This window comes from Pezoporus wallicus, unplaced genomic scaffold (assembly GCF_028554395.1).
Source record: "Pezoporus wallicus isolate ANWC-B61680 ecotype Strahan unplaced genomic scaffold, APGP_CSIRO_Pwel_v1 contig_6217, whole genome shotgun sequence".
NCBI classification, from domain to species: domain Eukaryota; kingdom Metazoa; phylum Chordata; class Aves; order Psittaciformes; family Psittacidae; genus Pezoporus; species Pezoporus wallicus.
Window position 1 is genome coordinate 254,842 of NW_026637336.1, and position 13,159 is coordinate 268,000.

Consider the following 13,159-nt stretch of genomic DNA (forward strand, 5'->3'; position numbering starts at 1 on the left):
GGTACGTGCAGTGATGGAGAAGGGAAATCTGTGTTTCTCCCAGATACGTAAAGCAAGTAAAATGACAGCATGAGATACCATCACTTTAATAATCACAAGACATGATGGGGCCAGGAGGAAGAAGAATAATGTGACCAAAACATCCAAATGAACACCTGCAAATTTACCTGTGAAAATGAATTATGAAACTTTAAAGTCCTTTAGGTTCAAATTAGCAGAGATTAATTTGTGTATAGTAGAAAAATTGTCTGTCAGTTCTTGGTTATCATGGCTATGATAGAATAGCTTTGCTGGAAAATACAACTGCAAAGTCTGTAATCTTACGCGTAAATCAATATTTGCTAGGCATGATACAATGACTGAAAATGGCAGATAATGAATCACAGTTCAACTGTTTGGAATTTAGACTTCTTTGCAAAAGGACGTGATTTAAACTGCGAAACTTTGCCCGCAGTTTAATGATCTTATGGAAAGGAAAGCTATGGAAGCTGGAGATTCAGATTCACGTTTCTATCCGCTGACTTTCAGGGCAGCACCATTGACCCTGGGGTTGTTGCTAGCTGAAATTATATGTGGGTGATGTCTTCCGTTTCTCCTGGAAGAGAAAGATTGGAAATGTGAGATTTTAATAGGTTTTGAAACGGAGGCCATGAAGGTGATAGAGTAGATTGCACAGCACCAAAGGAAAGGCACCAGAAAGATGTACAAAGCTAACGCGGATACTGAGGTACATGCGGATATATGCATACAAGTGTTTCTGTATAAACTTATATATATATTTAATTGGAAGTATATTTGTTATAAATATGACATCTTGAGTATTCAGGTTAAGTGAGGTTTGTAAATTCAGTCGTCATTCATATTTGAAGAGGGGAAACATGCAGATTTCTCTTTTCATCTCAGGGTCTTTGGTATCATGTTTGTTAGCAGATATGTTGTATTAAAGATTCAACTTAGATATAAACTGCAACACAAGCTTCTCATTAACCCCAGGAGCACCGTGAACATCTCAACTCAGAAAAGCCTTCCTAGCTTATTCCATCCTTTCTACCCTTGAATGTTAGTTATCAAAGATAGTTTTCCCCCATAGTCTATACGATATTGTTGCTGCATGTGAATCCATCTTTTGTAGGATCAGAGAGAACAGCTGATCACTGTAACATCTCTTCATCCTGCCTCCCATAGGATTGGGAGGGAGAAGTAGCAGTGCTGGAGTGGCAGCAAATTATCTGGATGAAAGAAATGGGTGTTTCAGCAGATCAGGACATGATGTTGGTTGCATTCTGTTTGCCAGGTCTGTTATATTGCATGGAAAGACCTCTAGTGATTTTGCAGGGAGCTGACAGAGATTCAAACAGTGGTTCAAAACCTGTTCCCCCTCTTCTGCTCTCTCTTCCTCACCTCTTATTCTGCTCCACAGCCCCCTAGGTTTGCAGCTAAGCAAATGCTTTGTGGCTGGTCTCTGTTGTCTTGGAAAGACTCATTAGGGAAACTAATTCCAAAGAGGAGGAATCTTGGGCTGGAAACTTTTCCGTAGCCAAAGTTGACTTTGTTTTCATTCATCTTCTGTCAAGTGCCTTCTCCCACTTGTGTCCTTTCTGACAAGTCCTGCGTCAGATGCACAGAGCAAGAGCGAAAGGAGAAAAAACAAATGCAGAGATGTCAGGAGTGCCAAGGACAGCAGAAGTTTGCAGGTTTTAATTTTACTCGGATGTGGGAGAACTGAAAACCAATTTAAGGAAGGAGCATGTGGGTACAAGGCTTGTCCTGCCTCGCTCGCTGCCAGGCTGTGTTTCCAAGGGTGTAGCCCATGGAGTGGGGCTGGAGATGGGGAGGAGGTGGTGGAGGAGGAAGCTCCGCATGTGGCATTGAAGCAGCTGAGAGGATGAATGATGAAGGTCAGCTTCTGGGCCACAGTAAGAGCAGAGGTAGCTGGGCTTTGCTGTTTGAATCAGACTGAAGGAATGAACTGCCACCAAAACCCTGAAGGTAACTTGTGTTGCTCTTCCCTTCTGTGGGCGGTGAGGGGGTATTCAAAACAGGACCAAACTCCCATTTCTTATGCATTACCAATCACCTACCGAACAATAACTTTCTGTCACTAACAGCCTAGATCCGCACCAGGATCTGCATCAATTCCCAGAGCTGTCACTTCTTTCTCTTAATAATTTATTTGCTTCTGTAATTGCTTTGCAGGGGTTTTGTGACATCCAGGCAGTGAGGCTCCAGCACAGATCTTAACATCTGAGCTATAGCGTGGGTTGTGTTGCCAGCTGAAACATGCCAACAGTCATTAGAACTGTTCACCATTCACTTGGGTGTCAAACTATGGCAAACCCAGTATGTGGGTATCCTTGGGAAACAGATTACCAACATGTTACCTATCTATTCCTGGCTGTGCAAGGGGCAAGCTGGTTGTGGCTCATCAATATTTTCACGATCCCTGTTTTAACTGTGAAATAGTTGGTGGATGATAAGGGAGTAGGTATGAGTGCAGTGAGAAAGAATCATCCTAACTATTGGGTTAAGCCTCAGGTATTTGGATCAGAGGCACCTGCATTTATGATGTATACTGTGGTGCATACTAGAACCACAGTCCTCTGATAATTTAGACTTGATCCCAGCTTCCCTTTCCAGACTGTGTGTGCTGGTTTCGTTGCCTTGCTAGAGGGTTGAATGGTACATGAAGTCTAAGAACCAAGGTTTTGGCGTGGCCATCAGCTCCCTTCCCTCTTTTTGGATCCCTTTTATGAATTTAAGAAGGGCTGGTGGTATTCTACAGTTTCAGTTGTTTAAATTACAAAGCAAACTATAAAATCCAATAGGATATGTATACCAAAATCATCTGTACTCTGGTCACTCCAATACTCTTTCCCTAACCTTAGTGATATGACAAGGACACATTGGAAATCTTTTCTAACATAACTTGTCAGACACAAACTGCTTCATGTGTATGTGTGCACTTGCTTGTACAGGTCTGCAAACATTTGGTGGTGGTTGTTGCTGGCTACAAGTCTCAAGATTCAAACAATAACCTCTTTCAAGTCCAAAGCAAGCACGCACATCCCTCTTTTATTCACAAGTTATTGTTCAGGTGCCTCCACTACAACCCATGCTAGACTCAAGATTAATCCACCACGTTTGCATTGTCTTTAAAAGACTGGAAGATCTGACCGTACTCTTAGTCCTGATGCTTTGCTTTGTTAAAGAGCTGTAGTGTTACGAGAAACCTGTCTATTTATCTAGAAAAAGAGAGAAGTATTTATAAGTATATACATATGGGTATGACTGTATTTATGGGTGTACCTTTTCCAGGAAAAGCCTGTGTGTTTTAGTACTTGTCCATGTTGGTGCCTCAGTGTTTCATAGCAAAGTGAAACATCCCCCGTCAGCTGCGTGCTGTGCACAGCTCATGCTAGACTGTGGATGTATTCACTGGCCTAAGCCAAATGGCCAAGATAGAAGACAACACAGCAGAGCTTAAGAAGTTAAATCACATTGAAGGACTAGAAGCTGCAAAGGCCTCTCTGAGATTGCTCTGCTGTCATTCGTTGCTGAATGATGCCGAGAGAATGAAAAGTGATTGGCACATTTTCCAAACACATTTCACATCTTCGTAACTGTAGAGCTTTGGACTGAAATCCCCTTGGACTGGAGGAGGAGGACTGGTGTCGCAATTGAATGTGTGCTTACAAGGGTAGATTTTGGACTTTTTCCTTGAGGCATAATGAGTTGACAAGGTTGTAATTAAATTGGTGAATACAGACTACTAGTACTGCATAGAGCTCAAATTAACCTCTAAAATATGGCACTGAAAACTCAAGGAGATTAAAATATAGCTTGGCGAAATCTCTGGTAGGCAGTGCAGCAGTCTGCTCTTCCTGCAGAAGCTGCTAGTTAAGTGTCAGAACAAAGCAAATGTTGTGAGAGTCTGTTATAATACAGGATCCATAGTGCAGGACAAAATGTTGGTCCCAAAATAAAGCAGGAGGAAGGGAGAAGGACGCCTTCATGAGAAACAGTTGTGGCTAGAGTAAGGAAGGACCGGTGAGGAAGTCTGTAGTTCTCTTCAGGGAAGAGATTCAGAGCAGCCCTGCAGAGAAGGACTTGGGGGTGTTGGTTGATGAGAAAATGAACATGAGCTGGCTTCAGTGTGCGCTCACAGCCCAGAAAGCCAACCGTATCCTGGGCTGCATCAAAAGGAGCGTGACCAGCAGGTCGAAGGAGGTGATCCTGCCCCTTCACTCTGCTCTTGTGAGACCTCACCTGGAGCATTGTGTGCAGTTCTGGTGTCCTCAACATCAAAAGGACATGGAACTGTTGGAACAAGTGCAGAGGAGGCCATGAGGATGCTCAGGGGCTGGAGCACCTCCTGTGTGAAGACAGGCTGAGAAAGTTGGGGCTGTTCAGCCTGGAGAAGAGAAGGCTGCATGGAGACCTCAGAGCAGCTTCCAGTATCTGAAGGGGGCCTATAGGGATGGTGGGGAGGGACTCTTCATTAGGGACTGGAGTGACAGGACAAGGGGTAACGGGTTAAAACTGAAACAGGGGAAGTTTAGATTGGATATAAGGAGGAAATTCTTTCCTGTTAGGGTGGTGAGGCACTGGAATGGGTTGCCCAGGGAAGCTGTGAATGCTCCATCCCTGGCAGTGTTCAAGACCAGGTTGGACGAGGCCTTGGGTGAGATGGTTTAGTGTGAGGTGTCCCTGCCCATGTCAGGGGGTTGGAACTGGATGATCTTAAGGTCCTTTCCAACCCTAACTATTCTATGATTCTATGGTGAAAAGAAGCTTGTTTCCAGCATCATTTTGTTCTTCTCCAAAGCTTTCTGCTGCCATTTGTGCTCTCCTCTGCTGGTCCTCCTGGGTTTCTGCAGGTTCATGACCACCAGAGAATAGGAAATGTGTAGCCAGGCAGGAGGTGGAGGTGGTGTAGGGGGCTGTTGCCCTGGCTTCAGTCAATTCAGATGGAATTTCATCTCCTGTGGTGGCATTTACACAATAAATATAACCTTGCAGTAAAGTAAATACACTAAAGCCTGTCAAATACTAGCTGTCTGCTGTCAGTGGCACTGTTTGTCTCTAGGCTAAGTTGCCTGATGTGTTCTATAAGGAGCACTTTTGTCTGTTAGTGAGCTACTGTTCAGGCTTTGAGTAACTGCATTGGACGAGGGCTCGTATTTGCCAAGGAGTACGTGTGTCTCTTGCAGAAACTCTCTTAACATCACCTTATGTATGTTTTATGTATTGGCATTTCCTGCTCTTAATGGTTTTTCTGTGAAGTGTTGGATTCCAGGAACATTTTGTGCTTTAAGCAGGGTTATTTTCTATGACACTTTTTCATGTGTTCTGAGTCAGGGCCCATTTCTGAGTTTCTGAGGAAATAAAGTTGGGGGGAAAAAATAGATTTTCCTAGTCTCATTAGCTCCCAACTTTGTGACGGGTACCACTTGCACTGCTGCTAGAACAGGCGGAGGGAGCTTCTTCATGATATAATGCAAGTCATTATGGAGCAGTAGTTTCAGAATCAATTTGAGGAAAACATCCTTCCTTGGGACAAAATATCCCTTGGTGAACATTTGTTAAAATATTTATACTAACATCCATCTGCATGGAGCAATCAATTATGGCTTACTGCTGTTCTGGAGAAGAGAAGGCTGCGTGGAGACCTCATAGCAGCCTTCTAATATCTGAAAGGGGGCTACAAGGATGCTGGAGAGGGACTCTTCATCAGGGACTGTAGCGATAGGACAAGGGGTGATGGGTTCAAACTGGAACAGGGGAAGTTCAGGCTAGATCTAAGGAAGAAGTTCTTTACTGTGAGGGTGCTGAGGCACTGGCACAGGGTGCCCAGAGAAGTGGTAAATGCTCCATCCCTGGTAGTGTTCAAGGCCAGGTTGGACAGAGCCTGGGGTGATAAGGTCTAGTGTGAGGCATCCCTGCCCATGGGAGGGAGTTGGAACTGGATGATCTTAAGGTCCTTTCCAACCCAAACCATTCCATGATTCCATAGTTCACAAAGCCACCTTGTTCTTGTGTATTCCACTCCAGGTGGCACATCTGTTGGAAGTATTCTGTGATTTGTGAGCACTTACATCAGCATCTGGCAACAGAAAGTTAGTTGTGAAAGTGAGGAAGAATCTGGTTTCAGAAAGGGTCATTTGGTGGCACTTTGTAACATCAAATGGCCTATCTGAAAAGGAGTGCCTTGATCTGACTAATTGGATCAGCATAATTTGATCTGTGACTGCAGAACATTTGATCTATAATTTAAAGAGCAGAATTTAATCAGTGTGGACAGGGGAAGAGCTGTAACTTAGTGCTGACCCAGTGGGCAGTGACACGTGCCATGGATCTGAGGATCAATCCACCTGGAGATGCTTTTCTCACCTCAGTCCCCTTGCTAACCCTTTGTGTCCTGGGCTGCCTGCCTCTGCCTGCCTTGGGGCAAGGTGTCTGCAGTCAGCTGTGGCATCTTGCTGCTTCCTGATAGGGATGCAGGAGAAGATGGGGCTGCTTTGGTTGATATCCAGGAGGGAAGCAGGATTGTCCAGCAGAAACGATTTCGGAGCAGTGAACTGTTTCAGGGAAAGCATGCTGGCAGCTTGACCACAAGTTCTTATTGCTGCCATCATTAAATAAATAAGCAAGCAATTAAGTTGAATCCGTGGCAGCCTCAGAAGGGAAGCAGGCCCCTGCCTGCATCCCATCCTCCTCCTCTCTGTCGCTGCCGGCAGAGCAGCACTGCAAGCTGGCTGCATTTCACATGAGATGTGGCTAAATTTCTCCAGGAATATAATATCCAGAGGGACAATGAGCGATGCTCTCATTCCTGACATCTTAAGCTTGTCACAGACGCTGAGCCTGTTTCACCCAACGTGATTATCTCTCTCCCTCTGTCAAGGAGGCAGATGCCTCAACTAGGAAATATCGTCCCCAGCCTGTCATCTGGATTCTATAAATGGAAATAGGCCTTTACAAAGCCACAAATTATATTTAGTTGCAACTGTGGGGGGAGGAAGGAGAACAAAAAGGAAGGAAAAGAATAAACAAGAGTCCAGATCTCTTAGGTTAGCCCTAATCATCTGCAGACATTGATGCATTCATTAAATGTAGGCTGCATAAATACAAGTTCTTCTTCTGTCACTCCTTTTATCTCTACCTAGAGCATCATTCACTTGCCAGTCAGGTTTCTGTGTACAAGCCATAAATATTCAGCTTTCCCTGGAATAGTTTTTACCCAGTATTTGCTCATTTTCATCTGAATTCTCCATATGCCAGAAGCAGCAACAGCAAAACGCTGTGAGCTGGAGGTGTGTGTTGAGGTCATTTAGCCTTGGCGAGCCTACAGAAGCCTTATCTGACCAGGAATTATTAGACCTGTGATAAAGGGCGAGCCAAAAATAAAGCTGAAATCTGGTTGGTTTAAGTATGAAGGAAACTTCAGCGTTGTCCATGCTGCAGTCAGTGCTGGGAGCAAGTCCTCTGCGTCATGTTACTGCTCTGTGGGGTAGGTGTGAGTGGCCATGAGAGATGACTTACTAAGGCCCAGGTTTTAATAGCTTTCTGTGTGTAGTGCTGACGAAGCAGACTGAACTGCTGGTGTTTTTTAAAGGCCATCCAGGAGAAATCAGGGAGGCGTTTTACAAACTCAACACAGAGCTGGGCCAGGCAGCAAATGTGGATTTGTCTGATTATAGCAACTTGGGAGAAAAAGCATCCTTTTGGATTTTTACTTTTCCAGAAGCTGCCAGAATTATCCTTGGGCAGCTCCTACTCCCCCTTTGGCTGTTGTTGGCTGAGTTTCTTTGTGGCAAATAAAGGGGAAAAAGTAAGTCTGTGCAGTGCTGTGGGAACGCACGCGGAGCAGTCTGCTGCAGCATGTGCCTTTGGGGGCACGGCGAGGTGATTCCCACCACAGCATCCCTGTGAGATGGAGAAGCAGGGACAAATGGAGTGTGGGGAAAACCAAGGGTACTCTTTAGTCCTTTCTTGTTAGATTAGAGCAGGAAGGGTGATAGAAACATCTAAAATGTTCTCTTGGCTCTGTGCTGGAGCATCCGTATTGAATCCCTGGAAGCAGGGACGTTGCGTGGACTCTGTGTGCTGCTGGTCTGGCACTGTAGGGCTCCCGGTTCCCAAGTGCTCTGCACCAGAGGGGTCTGACCTTGTTTGTGGCTGTAATCAGTTAGACATTTCCTTAACTTCCACATGGGCTTTGAGGTCAAATTAAAGTCCTGTTGCCTCCCATGGGGCTGTGAAAACCCAACTGAAGCTTCCAGTGAAGCTGGATTTTGCTTATTGCTCACTAAGTACATGTCCTCAGAGGGATGGAGGGTGATTACCAGAAGGTGGTGAGCAACTAAGCATGTGTGTTACCTATGGGTATGGAAACCAGTGCGAAAGCAGAGAGAAGAGCACAGCAATGGGCACTTGCTGTAGCGCTTGCAAACGTCAGTCCAGCCTGTTTGGCTGGACCCAGGGGTCTGTGCGGGGGTCCCTGTTACCAGGGGGTTCTTTGAAAGAACAGAGGAATTAACTCCAAAAAGGCTTGATGACATCAAATCGAAGCACAACTGCTTTGCTGTCTCTTCCAGGAAGCAATGTGGAGATGCAATTAGTGATGAAGCACACTTGGTATTTTGCCCTCCCTATTCTAAATACTCGTGGAGATCATCAGTGGTCAGGACCCTGCTTTATAATTCTCATTCTGGAGATGTGTCTCATTGCTTTTAAGTTGCCAGCTTTCAGCATGGGTGCGATGCTGCCAGCAGTGAGGATAAACTGCATGTGTCATCCTATCAGCCTCTCAGCCCCTCTCCCAACTCATGAGGTTCTGGTCACATGCAGGCTTTTCTGCCCTGTGCAGAAGATGGAGCAAAGGTTTCCTGTGATCCCTTTCCTCCTACCTTACCTTGCCTTTGGGGAGGAGAAGACATGGTCAGAGCTGCATTGCTTCTCCCTGGGCACTGGCTCTGCCCAAACTGGGTTTACAGGGCCGCTGCCAAGGATGCAGAGCTGGGGTGGACTGGAGGACTTGAGGAGCTGCTGAGAGTACAAGAGGCTGGAGTCTCCTGGAGCAGACCACAAGGTTGCTCCTTGGACCTCTGAAACAACAGGTCCCTGGAGACAGCTTGCGAACCCTGTGAATTGGTTAATGGAGAGGTTGACTCTGGAAAGTTTCACTTTCTCTTGTCTGAGGATGCTGTTATCCTGCCCCAGGTTCATGAGCAGATAGCTGCGTGTTTGCTTTTCTCCTCCCTCCTTCCCTTTCCTCTTTCCTTCGCATCCCTGTGATAGCTTGGCCTTCAGTAGAATTCAGTTGCCATTCCTTCAGTTCTGTGCTCAGAGGCTGCCATGGTGTTCTAATTTCTGGTGTAGGATCAAAAAGGAAATATCATTGAGCAAAAAGAGTGAGCAACAACAAGTTTTCCAGAGAACTAAACCTTTGCAAATTAATTCTTTGTAATTCAGTTTAATTTCATGGGTGCACAATTCCTATTACACGAAGGCCAATTGGGTTGCAACAGCTGTAAAAAAATCCTTCTTTTAAGTCGTGTAATGTGTTATTTATTGAATGCATTATATTTATAATGATTCGCTTACAGGACTATTGTGACAACAGCACCTTATCTGAAAAATGGGAATGTGCAATACAAAATAGTTAATTAACAATAAGAAGGAGAACAAACTGAGAAGATGCATACAAATTGACAGCACTAACAGTGTAATAGTCAGGCTTTGGATGGGTTTGAATAGCACAGAAACAGAGAAATCCTAATGGAGGGGAAAAAAGACTTAACTCCTGTAGGAACTTAGAAATTAGTCTGGTTTCCTCAAATCTCATCTGTCATAACAGAACCATTGGAAAACTCCATAGACGGATTGAGAGAGAATTGCAGTGGGAAAATAGATGGGCTGCATCACAACTCTGCAAAGACCACTTAATCCTGCATGGGGCTTACTCGGGAGCATCAGAATACATTTGCCAGATGCAAGGTAATGTCAAGTAAATATTTAAAGCTGTAATCGTGCCTCAGCATGTTAGAAGATAATAAAAGGCACTGAAAGGGAGTTAAATGCATTCAGTTTAAATAGATCGTTTAAACAAAGGGAAGTAGTGATGCGATTTTGTATCTAGATGCAGTGTTCACCTAACAAGAAACATGGTAAGGGCGAGAAGCTCTTGTAGAGACCCTCTGGTGGTTATAAATACTTTACCAGCAGTTCTTTGCTTCCAGCACCAGTTTACTGCAGCTTTGCAATTGTGGTGCTTATATGCTATGTGTTGACAGTCCCTTTCCTGCATGGAGTATGCGTTGCTAAGGAGCTTTGAGTAGAAGTTGTATGGTCAAGAGTGCAGCTGGGCACTGTGGAACTTTTAATTACTTCTTGTCTTCTGGCTGTTTCCTTTGTTCTAGGTGGTTGGGTGATGAGCATCTCCTGACAGGAATGACCACTGGGGCTTTGGCTTCTTTTGGCCTAAAACTTGAGGCAGATTCCCATTATTTTCTCTTTTCTGAGGGTAAATAAATGAGACGCAGTGAACATGCACTGCGTCAGCTCCACGCATGTTCTGGTTTGCTCACCCACAGCTCTATCAAGTGCCCTTCCAGGCAACTGCCCACAGCGGGACACTTTGTCTAGACATGATGCGGAGCTAAAGCTGTTAGTCAGACTCTATTAATATGTGATATGCAAAGCATTCCTGGAGAGAAACTTCAGAGCAGATGTGTCAGATATGGCCTGGGGAAGCTCTCTTTCCTTGTCTTACCTGGTGGGTGAGAATGACTTCTGATGGGTAAGGGCAAGGTCCAAGCCCCAGCATCACAGGCATCCTGCCCTGGCATGGTTGCCCAAAGCTGTCTCTCCGGTGGTTGAGTCAGCCCTTGTGTCAGCTCCTCAGCTGTGAGACACAACAATTACAGCAATAATTCAACGCAGAAAATTGACAGAACCATTTAATGTATGTGAGAATGACAGTGAGTCATCTCTGATCACTGTGTTTAGCAGCCTGGAGATCCACAGGCACCCAGGACAGCCTCAATCCCGCATCTGCATTGACAGCTCAGGACAAGGAGAAGCAGTTCAAAGTCACTTTCTCCTTCCTTTCAGAGGGCTTTGATCCCAAAAGACCAAGGCAGTGAGAGGTAGGACCTGTTGCAGACAAGGGGCTCAGCAGGGTGAGATAGCTGATGCATGCAATGTGAGCACATTAGCCCGTGTCAGTATTGTATCTGGTGTGAAATAGTTAAAGGCAGGCTAAAATGCCAACAAAGGTTTGCAAATCTTAGGACTTCAGTTCAGGAGCAGAGTGCGTTGGTAACGTGGGAGCAGATTTAAAAGTAAAAGGAAGGGTAGATTTGTTTCCAACTTGCAAAAACCTCATTTCTTAAATGAACTCCGTGCAAACCTGTTAAAAACCTGTTTTGTGTTCTCCAGCAGTCCCTTAAAATGCAAGGTCTAATATTAAAAATACTTAAAGTGCTTATATGGCAAAAGGGCCAGGAGCAGTAGGAAGACTCCTACCAGTGGTGATTAGGAACTGTGCAAATACTGCTGAGAACAGGGTTTGCAAAATGGAACTGTCCTCAGCAGCATGATGCTCAGTAATGAGTGCTTGCAGGACCAATGTGCTCCAGCACTTGTTTTGACAGTGGTGTGGGCCACATAACCAGCTGCTCTGAAGCTTTTCCTACTTAGTGTTTTCCTGTTTAACTGGAGCTGCTATGAACCAAGGAGACTCAGACATTGACAGCAACAAAAAGTCCTTTCTGTGGTTTAAAGTTTCTTTGAACCAACATCCAGAATTAATGTTTTAATTTATTTGAGCTATGTAAAGGCTCAGTAGGTATCAACGCAATAACACAAAATAGTGACTTGTCTCTAATACGGATGGTTTCAAAGCAGTACAAGAAGTGATCGTGCTATCCCCAGAGGCAGCTCCCCAACTGCAGTCTGCAGTACATGATGTCCTCAGTTTGAAAAGAGTGGCTTTTTCTTCTACTGAAATGAAAGACCACTTACTACATCCTAAACACTGGAAACTAATTTATAGCCCAGCACTGAAACAATATCTTTTTTCCAAGAGAGACATTTGTCTTTGCTAAATCTGATACCGTGTTACAAGCTGGAGGACTGCACCGTTCACTTCATGCACTGGAATGTGAAATGTGATGGCTTTCTTTTTCCTCAGAGCTCTGCTGTGCTTGCTGCCTTGGGTTGTTTTTTGTGTCATTTACAATGCTGAACACCAATGTGAGCATCTTATGCAATGCAGTGTAAAAGAACGTATAAAGGCAATAAGCTCCAGTGTTATTTCTGCTTAAAGAGAACAGCCTTATTTAATCATTTTGCCTTTTTGATTCTTGGGGAAGCTAATTCCAAATGGTATATAGTGTTTTGAGCATTTATGATTGTTCATGAGCGCACATTTGGGAGCGCTGTAGAAGCTCCTGCTGCAGAGCTGTGTTTGCTCAGGGAATAGCAGCCACCCAGGGATGGAGATCACCTGTAGCAACATCTGAATGTCATGCCTGCTTGGGTGGAATTGCGTGCTGGTTTGCACAAGATCTGAAATGTATTTCTTTCCTATGACCTTGTCGCTGTGCCCTTCCCATTGGTGACAGCACGTCACTCAGCCCTGAACAACTGCAAGGTATGTTGGCCTTGGCCGAACTGTTTGGAGCGGAACAGCAGGCTCATCTCAGCTATTTACAGTTTGGCTTAAGCATAGTACCTCTTGGGGTTTTAACTCTTTTTTGTAGTATTCAAACACACAGATCCTTTGGGATCCTTTTGGATCGGGCTTTGCCCTAGAGTGCCTGTGCGTTCATGTTCCTGATTGTGCACACAGCCATCTCAATGCACCCGGATCTGTTGCAGTAGGATGAAGTGTGATGGTATTAAACTGAAAGAGGAAGAATCAGGTTCCATGTAAGAAAGAAACTGAGGGTGGTAAAATCTTGGCACAGGTTGCCCAGAGAGGTGGTGGACAACCCATCCCTGGAGACATTCAAGGCCTGGCTGGATGTGGTTTTAAGCAACCTGATCAAGTTGAAGATGTCTGTGCTCATTGCAGGGGGCTTGGACTAGATGAGCTTTGAAGGTCCCTTCCAACCCAAACTATTGTATGAATCTATGACAGCTCCCTGCACAG

General features: G+C 44.9%; 1 protein-coding gene across 4 annotated transcripts in view; it reads left to right on the forward strand.

The window, feature by feature from the left end:
• FGF13 (fibroblast growth factor 13) overlaps nucleotides 1-13,159 on the forward strand; it is a 241,729-nt gene that overhangs the window by 108,285 nt on the left and 120,285 nt on the right. The gene's annotated exons all lie outside the window — the stretch shown is intronic.